This window comes from Equus przewalskii, chromosome 23, assembly GCF_037783145.1.
Source record: "Equus przewalskii isolate Varuska chromosome 23, EquPr2, whole genome shotgun sequence".
Lineage (NCBI taxonomy): Eukaryota > Metazoa > Chordata > Mammalia > Perissodactyla > Equidae > Equus > Equus przewalskii.
The window spans coordinates 22,763,909-22,782,222 of record NC_091853.1 but is presented as its reverse complement, the minus strand read 5'-3'; the positions used below and the strand labels follow the sequence as shown (position 1 = coordinate 22,782,222).

Here is an 18,314-nt window from a genome sequence, read left to right as displayed (position 1 = left end):
TTTACCGTTATAATGGAGAAGGAAGATTTAAAGAGTCATATAATACAGAACAGTACTATAGCAGCTAGGGAAAAACTTAGCAGGGGTGTCTGAATGAGCTCTTCATTTCTAGTTTTGTTTTCTTCTTTCTCCATTTGTTCCTCACTAAATATTTTTCTTACAAATAGACTAACATTCATCTCAAAGAAGTGGCTGAATTAATCTAATTTTAATCTCAGAATAATAGAGACAAACATTACAGTCTCCTCTGTCATTAAAAAATAAGCTATTTTTAAAAGAAGTATTTTCATTTATTCATCTGAGCATTCAGGAATATTAAACTGAGTTGGTTTGGACTCAGGAAAAGGTCCATTTTTTGTTGAGAGGATTGGTGAGGAAGATTGGCTCTGAGCCAACATCTGTTGCCAATCTTCCTCTACTTTGTGTTTGGGATGCCACCACAGCATGGCCTGACGAGCAGTGTGTGGGTCCGTGCCTGGGGTCTGAACCCACAAACCCCGGGCTGCTGAAGTGGAGCGCACAAAATTAGCCAGTATGCCACCGGGCTGGCCCCTCAATATTTTTTTATTGACACACACTATCCTCTTAATTTCAGGTGTACATCATATTGATTAAATATTTATATACATTATGAAATGATCACCATGATAAGTCTAGTTACCATCTGTCACCATACAAAGTTATCACAACATTACTGACTGTATTCCCTATGCTGTACATTATATCCTTAAGACTTATTAATTTTATAGCTGAAAGTTTGTACCTCTTAATCACCTTCACCTGTTTCACTTGCCCCCCAACCCCTCCCTGCTCTGGTAACCACCAGTTTGTTTCCTGTATCTATGAGTGTATTTCTGTTTTGTTTGTTCACTTGTATTATTTTTTAGATTTTACATATAAGTAAAATCATATGGTATTTGTCTTTCTCTGTCTGACTTATTTTGCTTTCACTTAGCATAATACCCTCTAGGTCCATCCATGTTGTTGCAAATGACAAGATTTCATTCTTTTTTATGGCTGAGTAATACTCCATTGTATATATACCACATCTTCTTTATCCATTCATCTGTCGATGGACACTTAGTTTGCTTCCATATCTTGGCTTTTGTAAAGAATGCTGAGCATAGTATTATTAACGAAGGTATTAGTTAACATGGGTGTGCATATATCTCTTTGAATTAGTGTTTTTGTTTTTTGCAGATAAATACCCAGTAGTGGAATTGCTGGATCACATGGTAGTTCTGTTAATTTTTTGAGGAACCTCCATACTGTTTTCCATAGTGACTGCATCAATTTATATTCCCACCAACAGTGTATGAGGGTTCCGTTTTCTCCACACGCTCACCAATACTTGTTATTTCTTGTCTTTTGATAATAGCCATTCTGACAGGTGTGAGGTGGTATTTCATTGTGGTTTTGATGTGCATTTCCCTGATGATTAGTGATGTTAAGCATCTTTTCATGTGTCTGTTGGCCATCTGTATGTCTTTGGAAAATTGTCTGTTCAAGTCATTTGCCCATTTTATATTCAGGGTTTTTTTTTAATATTAAGTTGTGTATGTACTTTATATTTGGGATATTAACCATTATTGGATGTGATTTGCAAATAACTTCTCCCATTCAGTAGGTGGCCTTTTTGTTTTCTTGATGGTTTCCTTTGCTGTTTAAAAGCTTTTTAGGGGCCAGCCCGGTGGCCGAGTGGTTAAGTTCGCTCGCTCTGCTGCATGGCCCAGGGTTTCTCTGGTTCGGATCCTGGGCACAGACATGGCACCACTCATCAGGCCAGGTTGAGGCAGTGTCCTATGTACTACAACTAGAAGGATCCACAACTAAAATATACAACTGTATACTGGGGGGATTTGGGGAGAAAAAAGCAGAAAGAAAAAAAGAAGATTGGCAACAGTTGTTAGCTCAGGTGCCGATCTTTTTTTTTTTTTTTATTGAGTTATTGATAGGTTACAATCTTGTGAAATTTCAATTGTACATTAATGTTTGTCAGTCATGTTGTAGGTGCACCACTTCACCCTTTCTGCCCACCCCCCACCCCACCTTTCCCCTGCTATCCACTAAACTGTTCTTGGTCCATAGTTTTAAATTCCTCGTATGAGTGGAGTCATAAACAGATTATCTTTCTCTCGCTGGCTTATTTCACTTAACGTAATTCTCTCAAGGTCCATCCATGTTATTGCAAATGGAATGATTTTGTTCTGTTTTGCAGCTGAGTAGTATTCCATTGTATATATGTACCACATCTTCTTTATCCATTCATCTGTTGATGGGCACTTAGGTTGCTTCCACGTCTTGGCTATGGTAAACAGTGCTGCAATAAACATTGGGGTGCACAGGACTTTTGGGATTGCTGACTTCAGGCTCTTTGGATAAATACCCAGTAGTGGGATGGCTGGATGGTATGGTAGTTCTATTTTTAGTTTTTTGAGGAATCTCCATACTGTTTTCCATAGTGGCTGCACCAGTTTGCATTCCCACCAGCAGTGTATGAGGGTTCCTTTTTCTCCGCAACCTCTCCAACATTTGTTGCTATCAGTTTTAGATATTTTTGTCATTCTAACGGGTGTAAGGTGATATCTTAGTGTAGTTTTGATTTGCATTTCCCTGATGATCAGCGATGATGAGCATCTTTTCATGTGCCTATTGGCCATCAGTATATCTTCTTTGGAGAAATGTCTGTTCATGTCTCCAGCCCACTTTTTGATTGGGTTGTTTGATGTTTTGTGGTTGAGTTGCGAGAGTTCTTTATATATTAAGGATATTAAGCCTTTGTCAGATATATGACTTGCAAATATTTTTTCCCAGTTAGTGGGTTGTTTTTTTGTTTCAATCCTGTTTTCATTTGCCTTGAAGAAGCTCTTTAATCTGATAAAGTCCCATTTGTTTATTCTTTCTATTGTTTCCCTTCTCTGAGAAGGCATGGTGTCCGAAAAGATCCTTTTAATACTGATGTCAAAGAGTGTACTGCCTACGTTTTCTTCCAGAAGCCTTATGGTTTCAGGTCTCACCTTTAGGTCTTTAACCCATTTTGAGTTTATTTTGGTGAATGGTGAAAAAGAATGGTCAATTTTCATTCTTTTACATGTGGCTTTCCAGTTTTCCCAGCACCGTTTGTTGAAAAGACTTTCTTTTCTCCATTGTATGCCCTCAGTTCCTTTGTCAAAGATAAGCTGTCCATAGATGTGTGGTTTTATTTCTGGGCTTTCAATTCTGTTCCATTGATCTGTGCACCTGTTTTTGTACCAGTACCATGCTGTTTTGATTACTGTAGCTTTGTAGTATGTTTTGAAGTCAGGGATTGTGATGCCTCCCGTTTTGTTCTTTTTTCTCAGGATTGCTTTAGAAATTCGGGGTCTTTTGTTGCCCCATATGAATTTTAGGATTCTTTGTTCTAATTCTGTAAAGAATGTCATTGGGATTCTGATTGGATGGCGTTGACTCTGTAGATTGCTTTAGGTAGAATGGACATTTTAACTATGTTTATTCTTCCAATCCATGTACATGGAATGTCTTTCCATCTCCTTATGTCGTCATCCAATTCTCTCAGAAAGGCCTTGTAATTTTCATTATATAGGTCCTTCACTTCCTTAGTTAAATTTACCCCAAGGTATTTTTTCTTTTTGTTGCGATTGTGAATGGTATTGTATTCTTGAGTTCTTTTTCTGTTGGTTCATTACTGGAGTATAGAAATGCTACTGATTTATCTAAATTGATTTTATACCCTGCAACTTTGCTGTAGTTGTTGATTACTTCTAACAGTTTTCCAATGGATTCTTTGGGGTTTTCTATATATAAGATCATGTCGTCTGCAAACAGCGAGAGTTTCACTTCTTCCCTCCCTATTTGGATTCCTTTTATTCCTTTTTCTTGCCTGATTGCTCTGGCCAGGACCTCCAGTACTATGTTAAATAAGAGTGGTGATAGAGGGCATCCTTGTCTCGTTCCTGTTTTCAGGGGGATGGGGTTCAGTTTTGCCCATTGAGTATGATGTTGGCTATGGGTTTGTCCTATATGGCCTTTATTATGTTGAGGTAGTTTCCTTCTATGCCCATTTTGTTCAGAGTTTTTATCATAAATGGCTGTTGGATCTTGTCAAATGCCTTCTCTGCATCTATTGAGATGATCATGTGGTTTTTATTCCTCAGTTTGTTGATGTGGTGTATCACGTTGATTGATTTGCGGATGTTGAACCATCCCTGTGTCCCTGGTATGAATCCCACCTGATCATGATGTATGATTCTTTTGATGAATTGCTGAATTCTGGTTGCCAAAATTTTGTTTAGAATTTTTGCATCTATGTTCATCAGTGATATTGGCCTGTAGTTCTCTTTTTTCGTGGTGTCCTTGTCAGGTTTTGGTATCAGCGTGATGTTGGCCTCATAGAATGTGTTAGGAAGTGTTCCATCTTCCCTAATTTTTTGGAATAGCTTGAAAAGGATAGGTATTAAATCCTCTCTGAAAGTTTGGTAGAATTCCCCAGGAAAGCCATCTGGTCCTGGGGTTTTATTCTTTGGGATGTTTTTGATTGCTGTTTCAATCTCTTTCCTTGTGATTGGTCTGTTCAAATTGTCTGCCTCTTCTTGAGTGAGCTTTGGGAGACTGTAGGAGTCCAAGAATTTATCCATTTCCTCTAGGTTATCCATTCTGTTGGCATGTAGTTTTTTGTAGTATTCTCTTATAATCTGTTGTATTTCTGCAGAGTCTGTTGTTATTTCTCCTCGCTCATTTCTGATTTTGTTTATTTGAGCTTTCTCCCTTTTTTTCTTTGTAAGTCTGGCTAGGGGTTTGTCAATTTTATTTATCTTCTCAAAAAACCAGCTCTTTGTCTCATTGATCCTTTCTACTGCCTTTTTCGTTTCAATAGTATTTATTTCTGCTCTCAATTTTATTATTTCTCTCCTTCTGCTGACTTTGGGCTTCATTTGTTCTTTTTTCTCTAGTTCAGTTATGTGTGCTTTAAGGTTGCTTATTTGGGATTTTTCTTGTTTGTTAAGATGTGCCTGTATTGCGATGAATATTCCTCTTAATACAGCTTTTGCTGTATCCCATATGAGTTGGTATGGCATGCTATCATTTTCATTTGTTTCCAGGTATTTTTTTATTTCTTCTTTAATTTCTTCAATGATCCATTGCTTGTTCAGTAGTGTGTTGTTTAGTCTCCACATCTTTGTGCCTTTCTCAGCTTTTTTCTTGTAATTAATTTCTAGCCTTATAGCACTATGATCAGAGAAGATGCTTGTTATTATTTCAATTTTTTTAAATTTGTAGAGGCTTGGCTTGTTTCCCAACATATGGTCTATCCTAGAGAATGTTCCATGTGCACTTGAGAAGAATGTGTATTCAGCTCCTTCAGGGTGGAGTGATCTATATATGTCTATTAAGTCCAATTGTTTTAGTTTTTCATTCAGCTCCACTATTTCCTTGTTGATTTTCTGTCTGGATGATCTGTCCATTGATGTGAGTGGGGTGTTGAGGTCCCCTCCTATTATTGCGTTGTTTTTAACATCTTCCTTTAGGTCTGTTAATAGTTGCTTTATGAATCTTGGTGCTCCTGTGTTGGGTGCATAGATATTTATAAGCGTTATTTCTTCTTGATGAAGTGTCCCTTTGATCATTATATATTGTCCCTCTGTGTCTCTCTTTACCTGTCTTATTTTGAAATCCACTTGGTCTGATATGAGAATTGCAACACCTGCCTTTTTTTCCTTGCTATTTGCTTGAAGTATTGTCCTCCACCCCTTCACCCTGAGTCTGTGTTTGTCCTTGGGGCTGAGGTGTGTTTCCTGGAGGCAACAAATTGTTGGATCTTGTTCTTTAATCCATTTTGCCCCTCTGTGTCTTTTTATTGGAGAGTTCAATCCGTTCACATTGAGAGTGATTATTGATGCATGTGGACTTAATGCTGTCAATCTGTCGCTCATTATCTTGTTTTCCTGTGTTTCTTTTCCTGTGTGCTTTAGACTACCCATTTAATACTGCAATTTCTTATGCTGGGTTTCTTAGATTTTTCCTTATCTATGATTTGTGACTCTGGTCTGTACTTTATTTTAGTGTCTACCTTGAAGTTTGTATTTAGAATCTCGTGTATCATATAGTCTATTCTCTGGTGGTCTCTTACTTACTCGACCAATACTGATTTAGACCCTTTGCTCTTCCCCTCCTAAATAATTATTTTCATTTTTTATTCCAACTCGTCTTATTAATTTGTAGTTAGAGTGCTAAGATCGTCCTTGTTTTGGTAGTTTCCTTATTTTTACCCTAATGCTATAGTTTAATATTTGCTATCCTGTTCTGGTTCTATCCATCGGTCTCCCTAGTCTGTGGCTTGTGTCCCCTTTCTCCCTTTTTTCTTTTTTCAAGTATGAGAGCCTTCTTGTAATGGAGGGCTTTTAGTTACAAATTCCCTTAACTTTTGTTTGTCTGGAAAAGATTTAATTTCTCCCTCATATCTGAAGGAAATTCTTGCTGGATAGAGTATTCTTGGCTGAAGGTTTTTATCCTTTAAAGCTTTGAATATATCACTCCATTCTCTCCTACCTTGTAGGGTTTCTGTAGAGAAATCCGCTGACAGTCTGATAGGGGCTCCTTTATAGGTTATTCTCTTTTTTTTTCTTTCTTCCCTGAGTATTCTTTCCTTATCATTCCTATTTGCCAATTTTACTATTATGTGCCTTGAGATGGGTCTTTGTACATTGACAAAGCTAGGAGATCTAAAACCCTCCTCTACACACATTTCTCCGTTGATCCCTAGATTTGGGAAGTTCTCTTCAATAATTTCGTTAAGCACACTTTCTGCTCCATTTTCCTTTGCCATATTCTTGGGAATTCCTATGATCCTTATGTTCTCACTTCTCATTTAATCCATTATCTCTCGGAGATTTTCCTCATTTTTTTAAATTCTTAGTTCTCTTTCTTCCTCTGTCTGGCGCCATTCAGCCTGTCTGTCCTCGATTATGCTGATTTGCTCCTCTATGTTGTCTACACGGGCATTCAGGGAATCCGTATTCTGTTTTATCTGGTCCATTGTGTTTTTCATCTCAAGTAATTCTGTTTGATTCTTCTTTATGATTTCAATCTCTTTTGTGAAGTAACTCCAGAACTCGGCTTGTTTCTCTATCTTTCTCTCTATCTCATTGAGTTTTTTGATTATAGCTGCTCTGAATTCATTATCACTTAGTTTATCTAATTCCAAGTCCTCAGGACTTAATTCTGTGTTTTTATTGTTTTCCTTCTGGTCTGGGGCTTTTATAAATTGCTGGATGGTAGAGGAGCGGTTTTTTCTCATGGTGGTAGAATTCAGTTGCAGTTACAGCCTGTCGCCACTAGATGGGGGTCGAGAGCGGCATGTTAGCTCTCCGCCTTGGGGCAAGATGGCTGCGCCCACTGGCTTTGCTGTGGGGGAGGGGCTGTTACTCACACGTGCCAGTCTGGGTTCAGATCAGTTCTGTTCTCTGGTCTCCCAAGGCCCTTGATTTATAGGGTCCCCGTGGATGGAAGCTTCCCCCCCCCCATCAGCAGGTCTCCACTGAATCAGCGGCAGGAGTCCTGGATGATCCCCCGGTCATGCGGCCCCTCCCTCACTCCTTCCCAACCCGCGCCGCAGCGATCGCAGACTCTAGGGGAGGGACCGATGTTCTCTCCTACCGTTCCAGCGCCTCCGAGGGTGTAAGCAAGGTTATGATCTCCTCCTTCTTGGTATTGTAGTTCTCTAACGAGCTGGCATTATGTTTATTCTCTGAAATTCAGTTCTTCCAATCTTTTGCTGTATTTTGGAGGGGAGAGAATCCAGGGTCAGCTCACCCCGCCGTTTTGCCTCAGGCGCCGATCTTTAAGGAAAAAAAAAAGCTTTTTAGTTTGATGTAATCCCATTTGTTTATTTTTGCTTTTGTTGCCCTTGCCTGAGGACACTGGTCCAAAAAAATATTGCTAAGACCAATGTCAAAAAGCTGGCTGTCTGATTTCTTTCAGGTCTTACATTCAAGTCTTTTATCTGTTTTGAGTTTATTTTTGTATATGGTGTAAGATAGTGGTCCAGTTTCATTCTTTGGCATATAACTGTCCAGTTTCCCCAGCACCATTTATTGCTGACTGTCTTTTCTACACTGTATATTCTTTCTTCCTTTGTCATAGATTTAATTGACTGTATATGCGTGGGTTTATTTCTGTGCTCTTTGTTCTGTCCCATTGCTCTTTGTGTGTGTTTTCGAGCTAGTACCATGCCATTTTGATTACTATAGCTTTGTTAATATAGTTTCAAATCACAGAGCACAATACCTCTAGCTTAATTCTTCTTTCTCAAGATTGCTTTGGCCATTCAGAGTCTTTTGTGGTTCCCCACAAATTTGAGGATTTTTTGTTGTAGTTCTATGAAAAATGCCATTGGTATTTTGATGGGAATGGCATTGAATCTGTAGATTGCTTTGGGTACTGTGAAAATTTTAACAATATTAATTCTTCCAATCCATGAGGACAGGATATCTTTCATTTGTTTGTGTCTTCTTTAATTTCTTTTACCAATGTCTTATAGTTTTGAGAGTATGGATCTGTCTCTTCCTTGATTAAATGTATGCCTAGGTATTTTATTCTTTTTGAGCTGTCTTTCTTGTAACTCATTGAGTTTCTTTCTGATAGCTATTTTGAGTCCTCTGTCAGTTAGATGGTAGTCTTCTGTGACTTTGGGTTTGGTTTCTGGAGAGTTGTCATTTTCCTTCTGTTCTGCAGTGTTAACTGTAGTTCTTAATGGTGTTTGATTAATTGGTCCTCTGCTGATGCAGAGGTAGTAATCACTTTTTCTTATTTGGGTACAGCTTTGATTACTTTGGTTCTGGTCACCTTGGTCTAGTGTTCCTCCACTGGCTCTCTTCAGGCTTGGATGCTGCTGCCCCATGTACCACCTGTGCTGCTGTTCCCAGGTTGTCTTGGGGTGCTGACTGCACTACTTGCTACCCGGGGTGCTTTGTTCATGAATGTCACTTGCTGGTGGGAGACTGGGGACCCAGAGACTTGTATACAGCCCCCGCTGCTGAGTCACCAATTCTCCTGTGGTTCCTGTTGCTTCTGATTGTAGATTCCATGTGCCACCATAGGGGAGGAGGGCAGGGCCTATTTTTTCTGTTCCTGCCGCCTCAGCTTTTAGCTGTGCACAGCTCTGTGTTGTTGGTGCCAGCCAGGCCGGTCTGGTCAGGGCCACCATAGCACAGTGGACACTTCCTCGGGACAGGCTATCTTCCCTCCACAAGCCCAAGTGTTGTGCGCAGTCCAGGCTGCCTCCACCACCACTCACTGTCCTGCTGGCCGCTGTGTTATGATCCACAACCTGGATTGCTGCCACTTGGGATGGGGAGGGGGCTGCTCCCCTGGTTCCACTGCTTCCCTGGGGTCTAGTCCACCTACCTTCAGATGCGTAGCTGCATGGATCTCTCAGGCATCCTGTTGTGCTGTGTAGGGAATCCTCTGTTGGTTAATGGATGTCCATTTAGTTCTAACTTACAGGGGAGAGACAAAGGGAACAACTCACTCCACCATGATCCCAATGTCACCTTCTGTATTTTATTCTTTTTTTCTTTCTTTTTTTTTTTTCTTTTTGAGGAAGATTAGCACTGAGCTAACATTTGCTGCCAATCTTCTGCTTTTTTGCTGAGCAAGACTGGCCCTGAGCTAACATCGTTGCCCATCTTCCTGTACTTTATATGTGGGATGCCTGCCACAGCATGACTTGAGAAGTGGTGCATAGATCTGCACTCAGGATCTAAACTGGTGAACCTTGGGCCACAAAAGCAGAACTTGTGAACTTAACTTCTGTGCCACTGGGTCAGCCCCCCAGTATTTTTTTCTTTTTGATGCACTTGTAAATGAGATTGTTTTCTTAACTTCTCTTTGTGATAGCTCATTACTAGTGTATAGAAACACAGCTGATTTCTGTATGTAAGTTTTGTACCCTGCAACTTTGCTGAATTTGTTTATTCTAATAGTTTTTTGGTGGAGTCTTTAGGGTCTTCTATATCTGTTGTCGTGTCATCTGCAAATAGTGACAGTTTTAAATTTGTTTCCAATTTGGATGCCTTTTATTTCTTTTTCTTGCCTAATTGCTATGGCTAGGACTTCCAATACTATGTTGAATGAAAGTGGCAAGAGTGGGCATCCTGTCTTGTTCCTGATTTAGAGGAAAAGCTTTCAGCTTTTCACCACTGAGTGTGATGTTAGCCATGGTTTTGTCGTACATGACCTTTATTATGTTGAGCTATGTTTCTTATATACCTACTTTGCTGAGAGTTTTTATCATAAATGGATGTTAAATTTTGTCAAAAGATGTTTCTGCATCTATTAAGATGATCATATGATTTTTATCCTTCGTCTTGTTGATGTGGTGTATCATGTTGATTAATTTGTAAATGTTGAAACATTCTTGCATCCCTGGAATAAGTCTCAGCTGATTATGGTGTAAGATCCTCTTAATATTCTGTTGAATTCAGTTTGCTAGTATATTGTTGAGGGTTTTTGCATCTATGTTCATCAGGGATATTGACCTGTAATTTTCTTTTTTTTGTGGTGTCTTCGTTTGATTTTGGTATCAGGGTACTGCTGGCCTCCTAAAATGAGCTTGGAAGCATTCTTTCCTCTTCAAATTTTGGGAATAAATTGAGAAGGATAGGTATTAACTCTTCTTTAAATGTGTGCTAGAATTCACCCGTGAAGCCCTCTGGTGCTGGACTTTTGTTTTTTGGAACTTTTTAAATTACTGATTCAATTTCATTACTTGTAATTGGTCTCTTGAGATTTTCTGTTTGTTCATGGTTCCGTCTTGGCAGGTTATGTGTTTCTAGGAATTTATCCATTTCTTCCAGGTTTTCCAATTTGTTGGTGTACAATTGTTCAGAGTAGTCTCATAATCCTTTGTGTTTCTTCATATCAGTTGTAACTTCTGTCCTTTCATTTCTGATTTTACTTATTTGGGCCCTCTTTCTTTCTTGAGTCTGGCTAAAGGTTTATTGGTTTTGTTTATCTTTTCACAGAACCAGCTTTTAGTTTCATAGATTTTTTTCCTGTTATTTTTTTAGTCTCTGTTTCATTTGCTTCTGCTCTGATTTATTGTTTCTTTCCTTCTACTGACTTTTGGCTATTCTTATTTTGCTAGTTCCTTTAGATGTAAAGTTGTATTGTTTGAAATTGATTTCCATACCATTTGGTTGGAAAAGATGCTTGATATGATTTGCGTGTTAAATTTATTGAGACTTGCTTTGTGGCCTAATGTGAGATCTACCTTGGGAAATGTTCCATGTGCACTTGAAAAGAACATGTATTCTGCGGTTTAGGGATGGAATGTTCTGTATGTATCTATTAAGTCCTTCTTGTCTAATGTGTTGTTTAGGCCCAATGTTTCCTCGTTGATTTTCTGTCTGGATGAACTATGCATTGATGTAAATGGGGTATTAAAGTCCCCTACTATTATTGTATTACTGTCAGTTTCTCCCTTTATGTTTGTTAATATTTGCTTTAGATATTTAGGTGCTCCTGTGTTGGGTGCATAAATATTTACAAATGTTGTATAGTCATGCACTGCATAACGGCGTTTCAGTCAACAGTGGATTGCCTATTTGACAGTGATCCCATAAGATTAGTACCACATAGCCTAGGTGTGTAGTAGACTACCATCTGGGTTTGTGTAAGTACTGTGGGGAAGGAAGAAATTTTCCTCTGTCCTTCTATGTTCTTGTGGCTGGTCTAAGAATTAAATTGACATGAGACAGATTAACAGGAGAAAAACAAACAAAAGTTTAATAATGTGTATACATGGGAAAAAAAACCCAGGAAGATCGAGTAACTCAGCAAAATGGCTGAGCCCTCAGCTTAAATACTTTCCTCAGCTAAAGACAAAAGATGTTGGGTGTGGGGAGAGTCAGGGACTTCAAAGGGAAGGAAGGCAATTCACAGGTAGAGGAAAAGAAGCAAATATTTGGAAAACAAGTATTTGGCCACACAGACGCAGAAGAATAGAGGGGAGCCAAACAAGGGGGAGGTTACAAAAATTTTGAGTCTTTCGTTTCTTAAAAATAATCAGCCTAAAATAATCCTCATGTTAAAGAGATATATTTTGGGGTGGCAAATTTTGTTCCCCTTCAGTCCATTCTGTAATGTTCGCACAATGACTCAATTGCCTAACAATGCATTTTTCAGACTATCGCTGTTGTTAAGCATGGCATGACTATCCTCTTTTTGGATTAACTCCTTTATCATTATGTAATGTCCTTGTTTGTCTTTTGTTATAGTCTTTGTTTTAAAGTCTATTTTTTATGATATGATTATCACTACCTCAGCTTTCTTTTTGTTTCCATTTGCGTGGAATATTTTTTTCCATTCCTTTACTTTCAGTCTGTGTGTCTCTTTACATATGAGGTGACTCTCTTGTAGGCAGCATATACATGGTTCTTGTTTTTTTATCCATTTAGCTTCCCTTTGTCTTTTGATTGGAGCGTTTAGTTCGTTTACTTTTGAAGTAATTATTGATAGGTATATACTTATTGCCATTTTGTTGGTTGTTTTCTGGTTGTTTTTATGGTTTTCTGTTCCTTTCTTCTTCTCTTGGTCTCTTCACTTGTGGTTTGGTGGTTTTCTTTAGTGTTACACTTGGGTTCCTTTCTCTGTGTTTTTTGTGATTCTAGTGTAGGTTTTTGGTTTATGGTTACCATAAGGTTCGTATATAATGACCCGTATGTAAAACAGCCTGTTTTAAGCTGATGGTCAATTAAGTTTGTACACATTCTAAAGGCACTACATTTTTCCTCCCCCCACCATGTTTTATGTCTTTGATGTCATATTTTACATCTTTTTATTTTATGTATCTCTTAACTACTTGTTTTAGTTGTAGTTGACTTTACTAACTTTTGTCTTTTAAACTTCATACTAGATTTTTACGTGGCTGACCCATTGCCTTTACTAAATATCTGCCTTTACCACTAAGATTTTTTCATTCATGTTTTCTTATTTCTAGTTTTGTGTTTCCTACTTAAAGAAGACACTTTAACATTTCTCCTTTTTTTTTTTTTTTGGTAAGGAAGATTGACCCTGAGCTAACATCTGTTGCCAATCTTCCTCTTTCTGCTTGAGAAGGATTGTTGCTGAGCTAACGTCTGTGCCAATCTTCCTCTATTTTTTTATGTGGCATGCCTCCATAGCATGGCTTGATGAGCAGTGTGTAGGTCTGCACCTGGGATCTGAACCTGCAAACCCTGCGCCGCCAAAGCGGAGCATGCAAACTTAATCACTGCTCCACCAGGCCAGCCCCTCACATTTCTTATAAGGCCAGTTTAGTGATGATTAACTTCTTTTGTTTTTGCTTGTCTAGGAAACCTTTTATGTCTCCTCAATTCTGAATGATAACTTTGCCAGGTAGGGTATTCTTGGTTGCTAAGTTCTTTTCCTTTCAGCCCTTTAAATATATCATGCCCTGCCTTCTGACCTGCAGTTTCTGCTGAAAAATCAGCTAATAGTACTATGGGGGTTCCTTAGTACATGATTTGTTTTTCTCTTGCTGCCTTTAAGATTCTCTCTTTATCTTTAACTTTTGCCAGTTTCATTATATGTGTTGGTATGGGTCTCTCTTGGTTCTTGTTTGAGATTCTCTTTTCTTCCTGGACTTGAAAGTCTCTTTCCTTCCCCAGGTTAGGCAAGTTTTCAGCCGTTATTTCCTCAAGTAAGTATTCTGCCCCTTTCTCTCTTCTCCTTCTGGGACCCCTGTAAGGTGAATGTTAGTACACTTGATGTTGTCCCAGAAGTCCCTTAAACTATCCTCGTTTTTTAAAATTCTTTTTGCTTTTCTGATTGGGTGATTTCTGCCATTTTATCTCCCAAATTGCTGATTCATTCTTCTGTATCATCTAATCTGCTGTTGGTTCCCTCTTGTGTATTTTTCATTTCAGTTACTGTATTCTTCAGCTTTGATTGATTCTTTCTGATATTTTTTAACTCTTTGTTGAAGGTCTTGCTGTGTTTCTCCATTCTTCTCCCAAGTTCGGTGAGCATCTTTTTTTTTTTTTTTTCACCCAATACATAGAAGCTTTATTGTCTAAAGAAGGAAAATGTTTTTTAAAAAATAGGTTATCGTGGTTATACCTGGTGAGTACATATTGGCAGAGTATTTTTTTTTTTTTTATTAATGTTATGATAGATTACAACCTTGTGAGATTTCAGTTGTACATTTTTGTTAGTCATGTTGTGGGTACACCACTTCCCCCTTTGTGCCCTCCCCCCAACCCCCCTTTTCCCTGGTAACCACCTATCAGATCTCCTTATCAATATACTAACTTCCACCTATGAGTGGAGTCATATAGAGTTTGTCTTTCTCTGACTGGCTTATTTCGCTTAACATAATACCCTCGAGGTCCATCCACGTTGTTGTGAATGGGCCAATTTTGTCTTTTTTTATGGCTGAGTAGTATTCCATTGTGTATATATACCATCTTCTTTATCCAATCATCAGTTTCTGGGCATGTAGGTTGGTTCCACGTCTTGGCTATTGTAAATAATGCTGCGATGAACATAGGGGTGCAACGGACTCTTGAGATTTCTGATTTCAAGTTCTTTGGATAGATACCCAGTAATGGGATGGCTGGGTCATAGGGTATTTCTATTTTTAACTTTTTGAGAAATCTCCATACTGTTTTCCATAGTGGCTGTACCAGTTTGCATTCCCACCAACAGTGTATGAGGGTTCCTTTTTCTCCACAACCTCTGCAGCATTTGTCGCTCTTGGTTTTGGATGTTTTTGCCAATCTCACGGGTGTAAGGTGATATCTTAGTGTAGTTTTGATTTGCATTTGCCTGATGTTTAGCGATGATGAACATGTTTTCATGTGTCTATTGGCTATATTCATATCTTCTTTTGAGAAATGTCTGTTCATGTCCTCTGCCCATTTTTTGATCAGGTTGTTTGTTTTTTTGTTGTTAAGCAGTGTTGAGTTCTTTGTATATTATGGAGATTAACCCTTTGTCGGATAACGGTGAGCATCTTTTTAACTATTGCTTTGAACTCTTTATCAGGTAAATTACTTATCTCCTTTTCATTAGGGTTTTTTAGGGGAGGTTTGTTCTTTTGTTTGGAACATATTCCTTGTCTCTTCATTTTGTTGGACTTTTTGTGTTTGTTTCTATGAATTAGGCAAAGCAGCTACCTCTCCCAGTCTTGAAGGAGTGGCCTTATGTAGGAGCATCCCCTGTGTAGACTGTGTGTGCCAGCCAGCTTTGGCAGGCCAGTTGTAGCTGGAATGCTTGTGGGCTAGGGGAGTTCCAGGGTATACTGTGTGCAAGCTGCCTTGGCAAAACTGGAGCTGAAGCAGGCACAGGCCAGGCTGCCCCAGGGTGCCCGTGCTAGGGCTGCCTTGGCAGGATGGCTGGAGCTGGTGCAGACACAGGCCGGGGGCTCTCAGGGTACAATAATACCAGGGCTGCCTGGACAGCTGGCACAGGTGTGAGCCGGGGGATTCCCAGGGTGCCCTGTGTTCAGGTTGCCCTGGCAGGATGGCTGGAGCAGGCATGGGTCGGGGGGGTCCCAGGGCACACTGTGCCAGGGCCATCTTGCGGGGATGGTGGGAGCTGGTGTGGGTCAGGGACCCAGGGCACACTGGGGCAGCATTAGCAGGCCAGCTAGATTGTCTAGACCATTCTTCTGCCTGTGCTATCATGATGAAAGAGGAACACAAAAAATGGGAAAAAATGTCACTTGCCAGCACCTACGACCCCAGAGAGAGTTCCAGCAATTTCTTACCTATTTGACAGATTTAGTAAAGGGATTTCCTTCCCATAGAGTCTAGGTGCCCTTTAAACTACTGTTTTTTTTTTCGCTGTGCCCCAGGGCAGGCACCTCAATGATAACCTGCAGCTTGTCTGTTGGGAGTGGGGTTCCCATGGATATGTGTCTCCATCTCTCCTACCCCTCTCTGTGTGGTGCCTCTATTGCTTGTTGTGCAGAAGCTATTCAATCTGCCCTCAGTTCTTCAGAAAGAATTGCTCTTGTATTTAGGTGTAAATTCAATGTGTCTGTGGGAGAGGTGAATTCAGGGTTTTCCTGTACCACCATCTGGGACCTAAAATCAAAAAGGTCAATTTTAATCTACTGTGGATGCTGTTGAGACTGGAACCTTGAAGAGGAAATATATGGCATAGTTTCTTATCTCTGTAACTTTTCATTAACACATCTATTGTATAAAGTTAGATATGCTTGTTCTAGTTCACTACACTCCTGAGTCAGAGTTCACTCTGAGTTTATAAAAATAATTTAAGATTGTGAAAATTTATATTACTAAAGGTAATTTATTTAAAGGGTAATAGAAAAGGAAAACACTGTATCTTTGACCCCTTTGCTTAATTTTTAAAACTGTATATTGAAGCTATGTGGTCTAGTAGAAAAAGCACTGAATTAGAAATAGGGGTAGGTAGCTTTTGTCATGACTCCCAGTAGTCCACAGGTGCCCTAGTGTGAATTAGTCTGGTTGGACACTGCTCCTAAGGCCACATAGTTAGGTTGGTAAAACATATTAGATTTTAGCCCCTACTTCCTCAGCCAAATGCCCTAGTGTGAGGCACACTTTTACAACCGTACATAGAAGCCCTGTGTTTTATTCTCGTTTCTGCCTCTGAGTTCTTGAGCAAAGTCATTTATATCTCCCTGGACCTTCATTTCTTAATTTAATGAGATTGATACCTATTCTATTTAACTCACAAAAATATTATAAGCATAAAAATGAAGTAAGATGTGAACGTATTAAAAAAAAACACCCTGAGGACTATATAAGTGCTTAGTGGTTTTTTTGATAGGTAGCATGGTAGGAAAAATCATTGATCCAGTTCTTTCAGCCCCACATGGGCAGGATACCAATAATCCTAATAGGACATAGTCATACTAGTAGAATTTGCCTTCCCTAAATATGGACCATCTGAAAACAAGGAAAATTGACTCACAGATTTGTGTTTCGTGTGGAAAAAGGAGTGGTAGAAGTTCTGGTGGATAATTAAAAATGATTGTAAGTAAATTTCCATTTCTCCTTCTACAAACTTACCTTTAGATTTGCACCTTCTCTCTCATTGTTTATTCTCCAGTTCAAGGTCAGTCCTTCCTTCCTTAGACCACTGGTTCTCAACCCTAACTACATGTTAGTTGCCTGGGAATGTTTTTTAAGAATAACAATTAAATGTGCATCTCTGGGAGGTAGGCCAGGCATCTATTTTTTTTAAGTTCCTCAAGGGATTCCAATGTGCAGCTGAGGTTGAGAAAACATCTTCATCCTCCCCAGGACGATACACCATCACTTAGTCCCCACAGCTCCTATATCTTCAAGCTTTCTCCCTCTATTGGCGCTTTCTCCATAGGAAAGCCTCAAGCATGTCTGTGGCCTGTCCCAAAAAACATCTTAACCTTGTGTTCTCCTTTAGCTATCTTGTTTTCTCTCTCCTCTAAGATTCTTGAAGATAATCGAAAGCTGGCTAAATTTCCTCATTTCAACTTGGTTCAATCTGTTTTCCACTCCTAGCTCTCTTCCTGAAATCAGCCTTTCTTTTACTTGTGTAATATTTGACACTTGTGGCCATGTATAAAAATTCAAAATTCTTTTCTTTCTTTGAATCTGAGATACCGCTTCCTCTGGGTCTCAGTCTTTCTGTTTATTTCTTCAGAGTTGCTTTTGTGAATTCCACTTCTTTACCTAACTTGCAGTGTTGACATGGGGCAGGATTTGGTATTTGCCCTTCCTTTCCTTCTCCCTGGACAGTTTCATCGTTCCAATTTTGTTTTATTTTTCACTCCGTGTGTATTTAACCAGATTATATTTCCAGCTTTAACCTCTCTTGCAAGCACCTCAAGTTCAACATACCTAAAACTGAACTCATGATTTCCCCCTGGCAATACCATCTTTCCTTTGTCCTCTGATACCATTTTTCTTCAGCCTGAAGAACTTCCCTTAACATTTTTTATAGTTTGAGTGTGGTTGTAATCAATCTGCTTTGTTAACGGTTTTTTTCCTTTCATTACTTGAAGATGTTGTTTCATTGTCTTCCATGGCTTCTGTTGAGAAGTCTGTTCATTTGGATCATTTCCTTCTTGTGATGTGTTGTCTTTCCTGATTGCTTTCTGGATTTTCTCTCTCTTTGGTTTTCAGCAGTTTGACTATGATGTATCTAGGCAGCCTTCAAAGTTATCCTGTTTGAGGCTTGCTGAGCTTTTTGAATTTGTAAATTTACAAATATGTTTCACTGAATTTGGGGAGTTTTCTGCCATTATTTCTTAAAATATTTTTCTGCCCTATTTTCTCTCCTCA

The 18,314-nt window shown here is 39.1% G+C and overlaps 1 protein-coding gene across 4 annotated transcripts in view; it reads left to right on the top strand.

Moving 5' to 3' along the window:
* The window catches only part of DTL (denticleless E3 ubiquitin protein ligase homolog), an 84,741-nt gene that overhangs the window by 7,804 nt on the left and 58,623 nt on the right, over window positions 1-18,314 (top strand). The window lies entirely within an intron of this gene.